Source organism: Psammomys obesus, unplaced genomic scaffold (genome assembly GCF_907164565.1).
Source record: "Psammomys obesus unplaced genomic scaffold, mPsaObe1.curated_primary_1811, whole genome shotgun sequence".
NCBI classification, from domain to species: domain Eukaryota; kingdom Metazoa; phylum Chordata; class Mammalia; order Rodentia; family Muridae; genus Psammomys; species Psammomys obesus.
This window is the reverse complement of record NW_026591711.1, coordinates 4,109,736-4,121,908: the sequence shown is the minus strand read 5'-3', so window position 1 is coordinate 4,121,908 and position 12,173 is coordinate 4,109,736. Positions and strand designations below refer to the sequence as shown.

General features: G+C 40.4%; 1 non-coding gene across 1 annotated transcript; it reads left to right on the top strand.

Moving 5' to 3' along the window:
* The first annotated feature begins 10,399 nt into the window (after nucleotides 1-10,399).
* On the top strand, nucleotides 10,400-10,538 carry LOC129680301 (small Cajal body-specific RNA 20). Its single transcript, XR_008720668.1, has one exon. It is a non-coding gene; the product is annotated as a small Cajal body-specific RNA 20 (non-coding RNA).
* Nucleotides 10,539-12,173: the final 1,635 nt, after the last annotated feature.

The window sequence follows — 12,173 nt, the reverse complement described above, 5'->3', positions numbered from 1 at the left end:
TGTAGCTCAAACTGCCTTTGCACTAATTTCACTTTATAACGTCCACTTAATCCTCTCTTTACCGCCCTTATGAATCCTTCCCTGTCCTTGAAGTTGCCTCCTTTGAAATCTTTATGGGTAGTTCTGGTTTCCCTTATGCTGTGGGTATCCTGATATACTGTTTCCAACAGTCTTTAAGCTTGTAAGCAAAACAGTCTCTGCTCACTTTTCTCCCACTGCACTTTTTTAATGAGTTCTGGTTCTGGAACACTACTTGATTTCATGTTGCGGTCAATATAAATGAGCTGAGCCTTGCCTCCTTCTCCCTAATGAATCCATTTTTGTCTCTCCAGCTAAGACCACCATGTATTGCTTACCCTAATTAGTATTCTCTAATGCTAATCAGGTGGCCATTTGTTTTTTATATTTAGCTTCAACAGCTGATGAAATATATATATGTATATATACACTAATGTATACATATTAGTATATATAGTGTATATACATACATATATATATATACACATTCCATGGGATTCCAAGGAAGAAATGTTCTACCCAAGAAGCCACTGATCCAAGGGGCAGTTTGACCAAAAGGTGTTTTTATCAATGCTTTGTGTGTCAGTCTCAGTCCCTATGTTTCAGGTTTCATAGGTTAGTGCTGTGAATAGGAAGATTTGTGCATTGACATTTTCCACATCAGAAATCACATCTAGTTTACGGACCAAATGTCTGCTGTCTTGATTGTGGCCTGTGGGGAAAAAGGAAAGAGATGGTGGCATATGTAACTTTTAAAGATTTTCTTAAAGATTCTTATGGGAGTATAGTATGGTTTTACTTATATAAAGAGAGAAGGCTGAGGTGAAGTGTTTTGGAGAAGAGATTGGGAATCCTTTATTTCTCTAACTTTGGGGAATAGAGAGAGTTAATTGTGTAAATTGAGGAGGACTCATTTAGAAGGGCTCTTGCGAAAGCAAAAGGTGAGATTTTAAGAGCCTTCTGTCCTTGTAAGTATACACATTGCTGACAGGAAGACTGTCCTTCTGAACTGAAGGTTCCTAGTCTTATTGTAACTGATTACCAGTTTGTATACCCTCAACAATTGGACCTAGAGACTATGATAGGCTCAGAACTTTTCATATGAATAGGAATGAAAAACTTAACCATTATTTGACTGGGGTACTGAGAATCTTTGTTTCTGAAGAGCTCACCAGGTAAGGGTCATGCTGGGCCACCTTTGGGACCATGTCCTGTCACTCCTAAAGGACAAAGTGCTTTGTGAGTGCCCAGAGTACCTAGTTTGACTGTTCCTGACAGTGACAGACCTCGGTTGCATACATCTGTTCTTTCGCTAACATCATATATTTGGTATTCTGTGTCATCTCTTGTGTTTATAGGCCCAGGGGTACTATGACAGACAAAAGACAGAAGAAGGGTGAGTGAGCCCCATTTTCAGAGATCATACTACCAGGCTGACTTTCGATAACACTGGAACCCTGCTTTAGAGAATGTGTAGGACTTCATTCATGTCCTGCTGCCCCTGGCCCTAAGAAAACCCTCAAAGAGCACAGTTTAATTCCTTAGCATGTTCTGTTCCAGGAACAACTAAGTGTTGAAGCCATTGGAAGCTTTGGAACATGGATGTAGGTAGATAGTCAATTAAACTCACATACTTTGTGCCTCATCTATAAACATCTAAGAATTCATCTCTGAAGTTCTGGTGAGTGTGCTCTGTAAAATATACTTATTTTTTTGACTACTTTCTGGTTGAAAGAATTTGTTTATAGACTCTATGGGCATGTTAAACAGGGTTGGGGGTGAGTCTGGTTCATTCCAGTGGTCTTGGTTCCCTTAAGACTTAATGAGAAAGCCTTGGTCTAGTAAGTTTCACAAATGCCAAAGCTTGCATCAATTTATTTTCTATGTGTCTGCTCCTAGTAATGTGAATGCATTACTCAACTAGTAAAAGTCACTAAAAATTTATCAGCACCAAATTGCTTTATTAAAAACAGATTTTTAGCAGACTCATACAAATGGCACAGATATTTGTGCTTATATGCTAGCTACATAATAGAATTTTAACTTCTTGATTGTTAGTTTATCATTCTGTCATTTTTATATCTAAAAGACTCAAGGAGTGGTAGTTGATAATGTTGTTAGCTATTTAAAAAAACACATAATAACTACATGTATTCTAAATTCTGTTGGTTTTTTTTTGTGTGTGTGTGTGTTAAGGCCAACATGCTCTCCAGAAAATATTATGTACTGAGTGATGAGTATTTTATATTATATCTCTTCCCTTTCCTTTTTGAACTTTTATAGCGATTATGCATAACTTCTGTAATAAGAAAAAGTTAAATGTTAGTTTAATGAAGACTGTTTTAGCATGCATTTAGAGAAAGGGAATTTTATTCTTTTTGCTACTCTGTTGCTTTATTTCTCTTTAAAAAAAAAAAGTCATCTCATTACCCTCTAGCAAAGCTGCTTACCAGTTGCAGAAGGGACAGCATTGGCAACTTAAATACAGGTTTTACTCTCTTAAGCAGTTAGTGGAGAGTATTCTTTCCCTACCCCCACTCAATCAAAATACTTCATCTTGAAACCCCAAAGTCTGCATTTTTGTTAGGCATTACAAGTGATTGTCTTATGAAATTTAGCTTGAGAGTCACTCTTTGATCTGGGATATGGATTGAGGCATCTTCTAGATTTCTTGTTTGTTTTAAAGGTTTATAACAACTGTGCATCTGCATAAAATCCCTTTTATTGTCAGAAGTACTATAAGACAGTGAGTCTCTGGTTTTCTCCAGTGTAAGCTGGAAGTCACATACTCAGGGAATGCTCACACAATATGAAGAACTGTAGTAGAGAGACCCAGAATGAAGAAGTTCGAGAACCACTATGCTAGACCCTCAGGCTAAGCAAAGAGTCAGTAATGTTTCTCTGTAAGGATTAACGTAAGAGTTTAATAGGGCAAGCCTGGGAAGACCCTTGTGCCATCTACTAGAATCTCAAGAAGCTCCTCTTATAAATCTCACTATCATTATTGTTCCTAATATAGTTCCTCTTAGGTCCATAAGTTCCCTGCATTTGTGTACCCCAGCAAGCCATCAGTGCCACCCCATCCTGAGATGGACAACACCTAAGGGTGCATGTTTTGCTAACTGGCGTTTTCAATTAAGTCCTAAAAGCTATCAAGGACATAAAGCCTGACTTACAGGGCAAGTGGCATACCTCAGAGAAGGATCTGCCAGTAGCCCAGCACTCTGAGTATGAGGCTCTCCCATCTGCTGTGCAGCTGTCAACTCTGAAATACATAAATACATAAAACATTTCAGGTAGTGATTAGACCTAGGAAGAGAATGCAGCATAACTATCTAAAAGCAAGCTTCAAAACTTTCTCTAATACAGGCCCTAAGTTGCTGATCATTGCTTGGGGTATCCTAGAGTTTGAGTTGAGTGTTTTGAACAACAAATGTCTTCATTAATCCCAACCTTTGGAAGGCCACAAGCAGAGAGGCTTTGGCTAGGAAACACATTCTACCTCCTTTTGAGAGAGATTAGTTCAAGACCGCTTTCCATTTGGCCAGGGAGATTTTCAAATCAAAGAACACAGGACTCTTACCTGAAATGCAAGAACCTGTGCAGTTAGCTATATTTGCTCACACCCATTGGGATCCCCACCCTTTTCTTCTCTTATGTAGCAGACTTTTGTTCAGTCTTATAATCATGCAGTATATCCATGGGGACTTAGCAATGGTCTTGTTGAGTGGTCATGGACTAACCTCACAGTCCAGAGTTGCTCTTCTTACATCACCTTCCTTTCTTCCTGTTCCTCACACTCCCTTCCTCTGGCCTCTGCTGTTCTAGGCTCATTCTTGTCCTGGGTGTAGACTAGTTTCCCCAATGCTTCTCCCCATGCAGGCCTTGCTTGTTTGTGTTTCAGGTCTGTCCAGGTGAAAGGTAACTTCATCTAATGTGAACTGTGAGCCCTACCTAAACCCCTGTCTTGCTTACGCTGTATTCTCATCTTAGCTCTAATCACTACCTGAAATGTCATTACATATGTATTTATGTATGCATTTGCTTGTACTGGGGGTAACAATAGGGACGTTTGGCACCTAGGTCATTGCATGAGTGAGTGAAAGTGAGGCAAAACCCCACCATTTATTATAAGGGTCCTGAAGGGCCTCGAAGTTCTATGAGTAGGGTACATCTACAAACAAACCTAGATCTGGCTGCTTGATACTCAAAAGGATCCAGTGACTCGGGGTTCTGCTGTTAGGAAAAGCAAAAATATTTATTTGGGAAACCAACAAACCAAAGAAGATGGGAGCAAAGAACATTTTCAGGAGCTCTTCTGTGAGAAAGGGCATAAAGGGAAGGAAGAAGGAGCAGGTGGTGACGTCTCTGGGCTCCACACAATGGACCTGAAATGGGACATTATCTTAGTTACTCTTATCTTGATGTCTTTAGTCCTTGGAGGGACTGAGAAAGATTATGTAGATTTAGGACAAATGAACTTTGTATGGTATCTTTTTCAAAACATTTTCTAGATGATTTTGTTGACATATAGAGATAAGTAGGAATCTGATTTAATACTTAAAGTAGCAAAAGAGGCTGACTTGAAGGTTTGTCACCCAGTTTAGTCACTGAAAACTTGCAGAGCCAAATTGTAGGGCTTTCAGTTAAAGTAGCCTTCAAGTCCCTGAAAGTAAGCTAGGTAACCAGTGTCATCATGGGCCATGCTTAGAAGTGATTTCTACAGCAAAGCTAGCTGGAGCCTAACTGTGTGGAGCTTAGCTGCATGGCCTCCAACAGTAGTGGTTGTTTTGTTTGGACATTCGGGTTTTGGTTTTTTCAGACAGACTCTCTATGCAGCCCAAGCTGGCCTGGAACTCAATATGTAGCTTAGACTGGTCTCAGACTTATGGCAAGCCTCCTGCCTCTATCTCCTGACTCCTCAGATAACAAGTATAAGCCATCATGCCTTGCTAAAATTAGCCACCTGAAAACCAAGTGAACCTAGAATGTGTATTAGGCTTATCCTAGATATCCATCTTCCTCTGTGCATTTGTCCCTTCTTGTTGCCACCTCTGACTATGGAACATGCCACTTTTTAAAAAATTATTTTTATTAATTACAGTTTATTTTCCTTGTATCCCCGTGTAGCTTCCTCCCATCTCCCCTCCCAATCTCACCCTCCCTCCCTCTTCCCCACCTGTGCCCCTCCCCCAGTCCACTTATAACGGAGGTCCTCTTCTCCTTCCCTCTGATCCTAGTCTGTTAGGTCTCATCAGGAGTGGCTGCATTATCTTCCTCTGTGGCCTGGTAAGGCTGCACCTCAGGGGGAAGTAATCAAAGAGCAGGCCAATCAGTTCCTGTCAGAAATAGTCCTTGTCCCCATTACTGTGAACCCGCTTGGACACTGAACTGCTGTGGGCCACATCTGTGCAGGGGTTCCAGACCATCTCCATGAGTGGTCCTTGAATAGAGTATCAGTTTCAGAAAAGACCCCTGTGCCCAGACTTTTTGGATCTCTTGCTCTCCTTGTGGAGCTCCTGTCCTCTCCAGGTCTTACTATCTCCCACTTCTTTCATCAGCTTCCCTGCACTCTGCCTAAAGTTTGGCTATGAGTCTCAGCATCTGCTTTGATACCCTGCAGGGTAGAATCTTTCAGAGGTCCTCTGTGGTAAGCTTCTGTCCTGTTGCCTGTTTTCTACCTCCTCCAATGTCCACCCTGTTTACCTTTCTGAATGAGGATTGAGCATCTTAGCCAGAGTCCTCCTTCTTGATTAGCTTCTTTAGGTGTACAGATTTTAGTGTGTTTATCCTATAGTATATGTCTAATATCCACTTATGAGTGAGTAGATACCGTGTGTGTCTTTCTGCTTCTGGGATACCTCACTCAGGATGATCTTTTCCAGTCCACCATTTACCTGCAAATTTCATGATTGCCTTTTTTTTTTAAAATTGCTGAGTAATATTCCATTGTGTAGATGTACCACAATTTCTGTATTCATTCCTCAGCTGAGGTGCATCTGGGCTGTTTCCAGCTTCTGGCTATTAAAAAAAAAAAAAGCTGCTACAAACATAGTTGAGCAGATGTCCTTTTTGTATACTTGAGTGTCTTTTGGATATATGCCTAGGAGTGGTATAGCTGGATCTTGAGGAAGCGCTATTCCTAATTGTCTGAGAAAGAGCCAGATTGATTTCCAAAGTGGTTTTACAAGTTTACATTCCCACCAGCAGTGGAGGAGGGTTCCCCTTTTTCCACAACCTCTCCAGCCTGTGTTGTCACTTGGGTTTTTGATCTTAGCCATTCTGGTGGGTGTAAGGTGAAATCTCAGGGTCATTTTGATTTGGGAAGATGCCACTCTTGAAGGACAGAACAAAACTGCAGAAAGCTGATGAAGGCTGCCATATTTGACTGTAGCACCAAAGGTCTGGTTCTATTCATAAAATCCACACTGAGATCAACACTGGTCTTAGGTGTAATCCCCTAATCCAGTCTCCTGGATTGAATTCTAAACTGACAGCATCATTCATCTTTCATGTAGCCCCTGTGAGAATCATTTGTTTGGTTGGCCAGAATGCTTGCTCTGGGATGAGGGCAGTGCTGGTGTGGGACAGGAGGACAGGTGGAGGATGACAGTAGATAAGATGGCCACCAGACAGCATGAGGTCTTCCCAGGGAAGCTCCACCAGTGTGGCTGCTCACACCAGAATGGTGTTAATCAGGGGATCTTTTTGTATCAGCATTGTCAACATTTACTTTCACTTTACACATTGCATTTGCATCTGAAAAGACCAAGTATAATCAACATTTAAAGGATAACACTCAAATTTGCATCTGATTGAGCAGACATGTTAAGTAATTTTAGCCTAGCTGTTGCTAAGAAACCAATTAATAATGCTCCACATTTCATCAAAAATTGGATTCTGTCTGCTTTCGTTTAACTTCACAATTCAGCTGCTTATGCTATACTTTTTTCCCTTGGTAAATTGTGACAGACAAATTATCGTTTTACTACATTTATTTCTGTGATTACAATTGTTAGTCATATCTGTCAATACAGCTTCAAAGCTTTTCTTAATGCTTTAGGATGGAAAACGGAATTTTAACTCTTAATCATTCTTTTTCTTTATAGCTTATGGGTACCGAGTTACATTTTTGTGAAGGCTCTTCAAATTGTGGGTAACAAAAAAAAAAAAATTAAAGCAATCTTCCCTGTTCTATAATCACCCCTTCTCTGTATGTGGCTAATAATTAGAATATTAGACACCATTCAGAAAGTGACAGACAGCTGATTAAGCATTCAGCTGCATTTTGTGTTGCTCTTTCTTCCCATGGCTTCTAGGCCAGACCAGGTTCTGTCTTTTATGCAGTGCATTTTTATTTTTATGACTATTTTAGATGATAGCCTCTGTTCTGAACAGTTAATGTTCTTTTAGCTATTATTGTTCCTTTTTGAGCCAGTCAACTGGGTAGTTACATTTAGTAGTAATAGCACTTCACAGTTCGATGTTTTATAGCATGGAGCATTGAGTTAAAATGCTCATTAAGAGGCAAATAGTTGCTATTCACTGGGTTTCACAATGTTTCAGACACTTGATTTGGATGATGCACACAGACACATCTGATTCTTCAACCTAGTTAATGGTAATCACACCAAGCCAAGCTTCAGAAGGCAAAATAGAATCTGCTTTTGTATTTTGTGGTTCACATCTTTGGAGTTTGGGTTCTGAAGATAAAATACAAGTATCATAAAATTTAAAAACATCTGTGAAGTAAAATTTCAGCCTAGCCCCCTTTGTAGCACTGTGCCACGTAAGGCTGTGAAGCACTGGGGAGGTGGAGTGTTCCATCCCTCTCCCTCAAGAGCACATGGATAGTGTTTAAATGGCTCTCCTGGCATTCTATCTCAGAATGCTTGGTTTAGACCTCAGGGTTGGTCCTCCTGGGTAGGTCCAAGACCAAGGATCCCTTCTGAGGCTGTTCTCCTAACTTGCAGGTACACAGTTTCTTGCTGTGTCCTGAGACAGTCTGGTCTTTGTGCACATGCAGTCCAGAAAGCTCCCCAGGACTTAATCTCTTGAGATTCTGATGAAATTTGAGCTTATTCAAAGGGCCTCAAAGTAATCTTAACTACCTCTGAAAGATTCTGTCTGACAGAATTACATTCCGAGGCATATAAATTAGATCATCAACAATTTTAGGAAAACATAGTCAATGAACAGCAGGTATCACTTTGTTTTAGTGGTCAGTGGTAGAGATGGCCTGAAAGGAAGCAGGAAGTTTGGTTGGTTTCTCTGTTTAGTTCAGATCTGACCATGAACAGTATTATTACTCCGCCTCCTATTTTTGTTTATTATTTTGTTCCTTTGGGGCATTTTCTGGAGCCACTTTTTCCTGACTTACTTGACTGGCCATGTGGAGATGTGCCCACCTACCTACCTATGCAGGGGCTGATGACATAAAGCATGAATCAATGAACGATGAATGTTGCCATTGTGCGATGGTGATGGCCAGCTGATGCTTGGAATGAACATGCTGAGAGGGTCTGGGACTTTGTTTCATCTCTTCAGACCTGGAGGGGTAATGGAAGACAGGTCTCGTGGACATCTTAGGCCCAGCCATCTCCAGCCTGTGTCTTCTTCCATGCACATCTGGGGAGCGCCCCTTAAGTCTGGTTCTTTGGCTCAACCTCACCAATCCCATTTGCAGAAGAAGAGTCATGGAAGCGCTCCAGCCCGAGATCAGGGTCAACAGTTCCTGTCAGGCTGACCCAGGTCACTGTGGTGAGTTCTGGAATTAGGGTCAGATAATCACAAGAGCTGTTGCAGAGGATATTCCAGATGTGGTGGGCTGCGTGGGCAGCTTAGGTGGAAGATGTCCTGTCCTAGGAACAAAAAAAAAGGGGGGGGGAGGAAGGCATAAAGGAAGGCATAAAGGGAAGTAAGGGCTCATGTGGCTAAGACAATTTTTTTTTCACAAAAGAAGATGCCAGTTGCAGATTTAAAATGGTTTCATTTCCCCCTGGTTTTAATAATTCATTGAATTAAGCATAAATAAACACCCTTACCTGCTATCTTGCTGCTATGTTGAAAGTCCTTTATTTCAAAGTTTTTCGTTAATACAAAGAATATTCTTTGCTCTTGAAACCTTTTTCTCCCATGTGAATATTGGCACCAGTCCAGCTATAGGCCTCAAGCTAGCTTGGAGAAAACTTTTGATAGCTTTTACAGTCATGGGACACATCCATCTTAGAAGACCACAACACTGGAGGGTGATTATAGGTTGAAGATATAAATTTAATTGTAAAATATGGAACTGCTGCCTGAAGCAGTACATGCAGTTTTAACTGACACATGCAAGTTCATATATTTTGTTCAGTTAAACAGTATCTGTGGTTTGCCAGATCCTGTAGAGAAATGTATAAGCACAAGACCTTAGATATGGCCACAGATACACAGCCATTTTGCTGTGACATTTGACTTTTTTCTCCAGCTTAAACAAAAGATAAAATGGCTTTCACACTTAGGAGACTGAGGAAACATAAATGAGACTGGGTTGTCATTTCAGTGCCTATGAGTGGCAGGACTTTGCCTCCCTGTGTGTGGAGCACAGGAAAGAGTAGCATAGACACAGACGTACGGCTTGTGTGAAAACCCACCAATACAGCATGCCACAGCCAGCTTTGTATATGACTTCTAGACCCTACCAGTCAGTTCCAAGTTATATTTGTAGTTAGGTAATTGCTATTTTGTACTGTAGATATTGTTAATTGTATTTCTGTGGTATCACTACCTGGATGTACAGCAACTCCCTTCAGGGGTCCCACTGGCCAGAGAAGGCTAAAAGAAACCCTGAGTTTCACATAGACAGGAAATAAGACTAGCAGGGAAGTCTGTTATTTGGAAATTTGTGGATTTAGGGTTTCATTTACTAGCATCATTGAGCTCTCAAGCAGCTGTGGGAAGTGGAAATAATTGAGAATGTCAAAATCTTGTTAAAAATACCATCATATGTGCCTGTTTTGCAGCATGCATTCTAGTCTAAAACTGGAACTCTGCAGGACAGATTGGCAAGGATGATACACATTCATGCTGTTCTATCTTTTACTTATCTGTGAAATCTCAAAAACTCCTTTTTATACTCCTCCAACTGAGATGAACTATTTTTTTAATTCAGCTTCCCATTTTCTCTCCGTTTCTTTGTCATGATTCTAATTCCATGGCAATCATCACATAAATGAATTCTGTCATTGATAAGAATTTTTCCAGGCTTTATGTTGGATTTCTTCCCCTTTAAACAAACTGTGAAAATAATATACTGTCCCCAAAATTATAAGTTTCTGAGTGGCAATCTGTGTCTATGTCTCTCTAAGTAAAGCTTCCGCTTGAAAGGTTTAGTGCTAAGGACCTTTTGTCCACTGGGCTGCAGGGATTCTTTTCCTCCTCACCCAGGGCTTGAGGCCAAGATAGCCCTTGAGGATTATGGATCATCATCATAAGGACTGACATGAGTGGGCAATCCTGTTTTCTCACTTCAGACATGCAAATGGGTAGGAGAGGGGGAGGGAAGAAGAAGAAGGAGCAGGAAGAAGAGGAGGAGGAGGAGGAGCAGGAAGAAGAGGAGGAGGAGGAGAAGAAGAGAGAAAGGAAGGAAGGTTTGGTGCTGTGGCAATGACAGGATGAATGCAGTTCACACAGTGTGGCCATTTTTATAAATAGCTGAAGACCATCAGTTGTCTTTACTTCTGTCATGTCTAGACTCTAGTATTTGACTTACACAGCACCAAAATCCAAGGTGTTATTTACACAAACATAATAGCATTCATGAAATCTTATTTTTAGTTGTGACTTGTGTGGAAACTGATGTCACTGTGATAATGAGGACATATTTTCTGTATGATATTGGGCCTAGTGAGTATTAACCTGGATCTGTAAGAGACCACTTCTGTTTCTCATAGTGTTCAAATAAACTCCAACTTGATATATTCCTTTAATATGATGATTAATGGTTATTCAAAAGAATTCTGACAAGAAAAACAGGAGAAATCAGAATATGAGTTTAGAAAATATCTCATCTACCTCACTTGTAAAAAGTGAAAATTATTTTTTATGTGTGGCTGGGTTGGTACTTAGGATCAAACTCAGGGCCTTACACATTATACCTTCAGCCCCAACAGAGATTTTAAAGTATAACAATATATTTATACATGCTTAAAATGCCAGAGAACTATGTGAAAACACAATGTCCTTTATAGTCCTGAACTATAAGGAATTCTAATCTGGGAGTTAAAGTTCAAAAGCCATAAAAGGAATAAATAAATTTGATTCAATTTAAAAATCTTACATGTTAAAAAATACAGTAAAAAAATTCAAAACACATATGAGACTCTGTCTGCAGAAATCATGGCTCTAAATGAGCATGAGCACACTTCCTAGGGCAGTAGGAAAACAGGCCCGTGACAGGAGCAGATTGTTCATATAGAACTGCATTGTCATTTTTAAGTCTAAGAGAACATGTTCACTTTTACATGAAATCAGAGAAAAGTATATTGAAGCTATTCAGAACTAGCATGTTTTATTTTATCTGAAAAATCCTAAAGGATGACAATTGTCTCATTGACCTGATAGGGAAGATTTGCACAGTAATTCTCATGGGAACACAGATGGCACAGCCCTGGTAAAGGCAGAGTGAGCAGTACCTATCAGGAGTACATGCAGTTACACTTTGACCTAGTTTGGCACTGGCACTTTTTCCTGTTGGTATATCTGAATGCATATAAAATGGACACAAAGGAGGCTTTCCATCAAACCATTGTTTGTACTGGAAAACACTGGAAGTGGTTCAAGTATCCATTAGTGGCTAGATACTTAAATAAACCATGATCCATCTCTACAGTGGGACACTGTGTGGTGATTTAAAAAGAACATGGAAATGCTTTATGCACTGATTTGAAAAGATTTCAAAGCAGGGTCATTGAATAAAGAGGCAAGGTATGAAACAGAATATGCAGGATGCTTCCTTTGGTGTAGAAGGGAGGCAGAGTCTGACCATGCTCGCATCTGCTTGTGTTTGTATAGAGAAACACTGGGATGCTGTCCGTGCAGGTTACTACGTGAATGGATAGCCCGTAGAGCAGCTGCTTCCAGCAGGTGGCTGGATGCAGGGTGGGAACAGCATT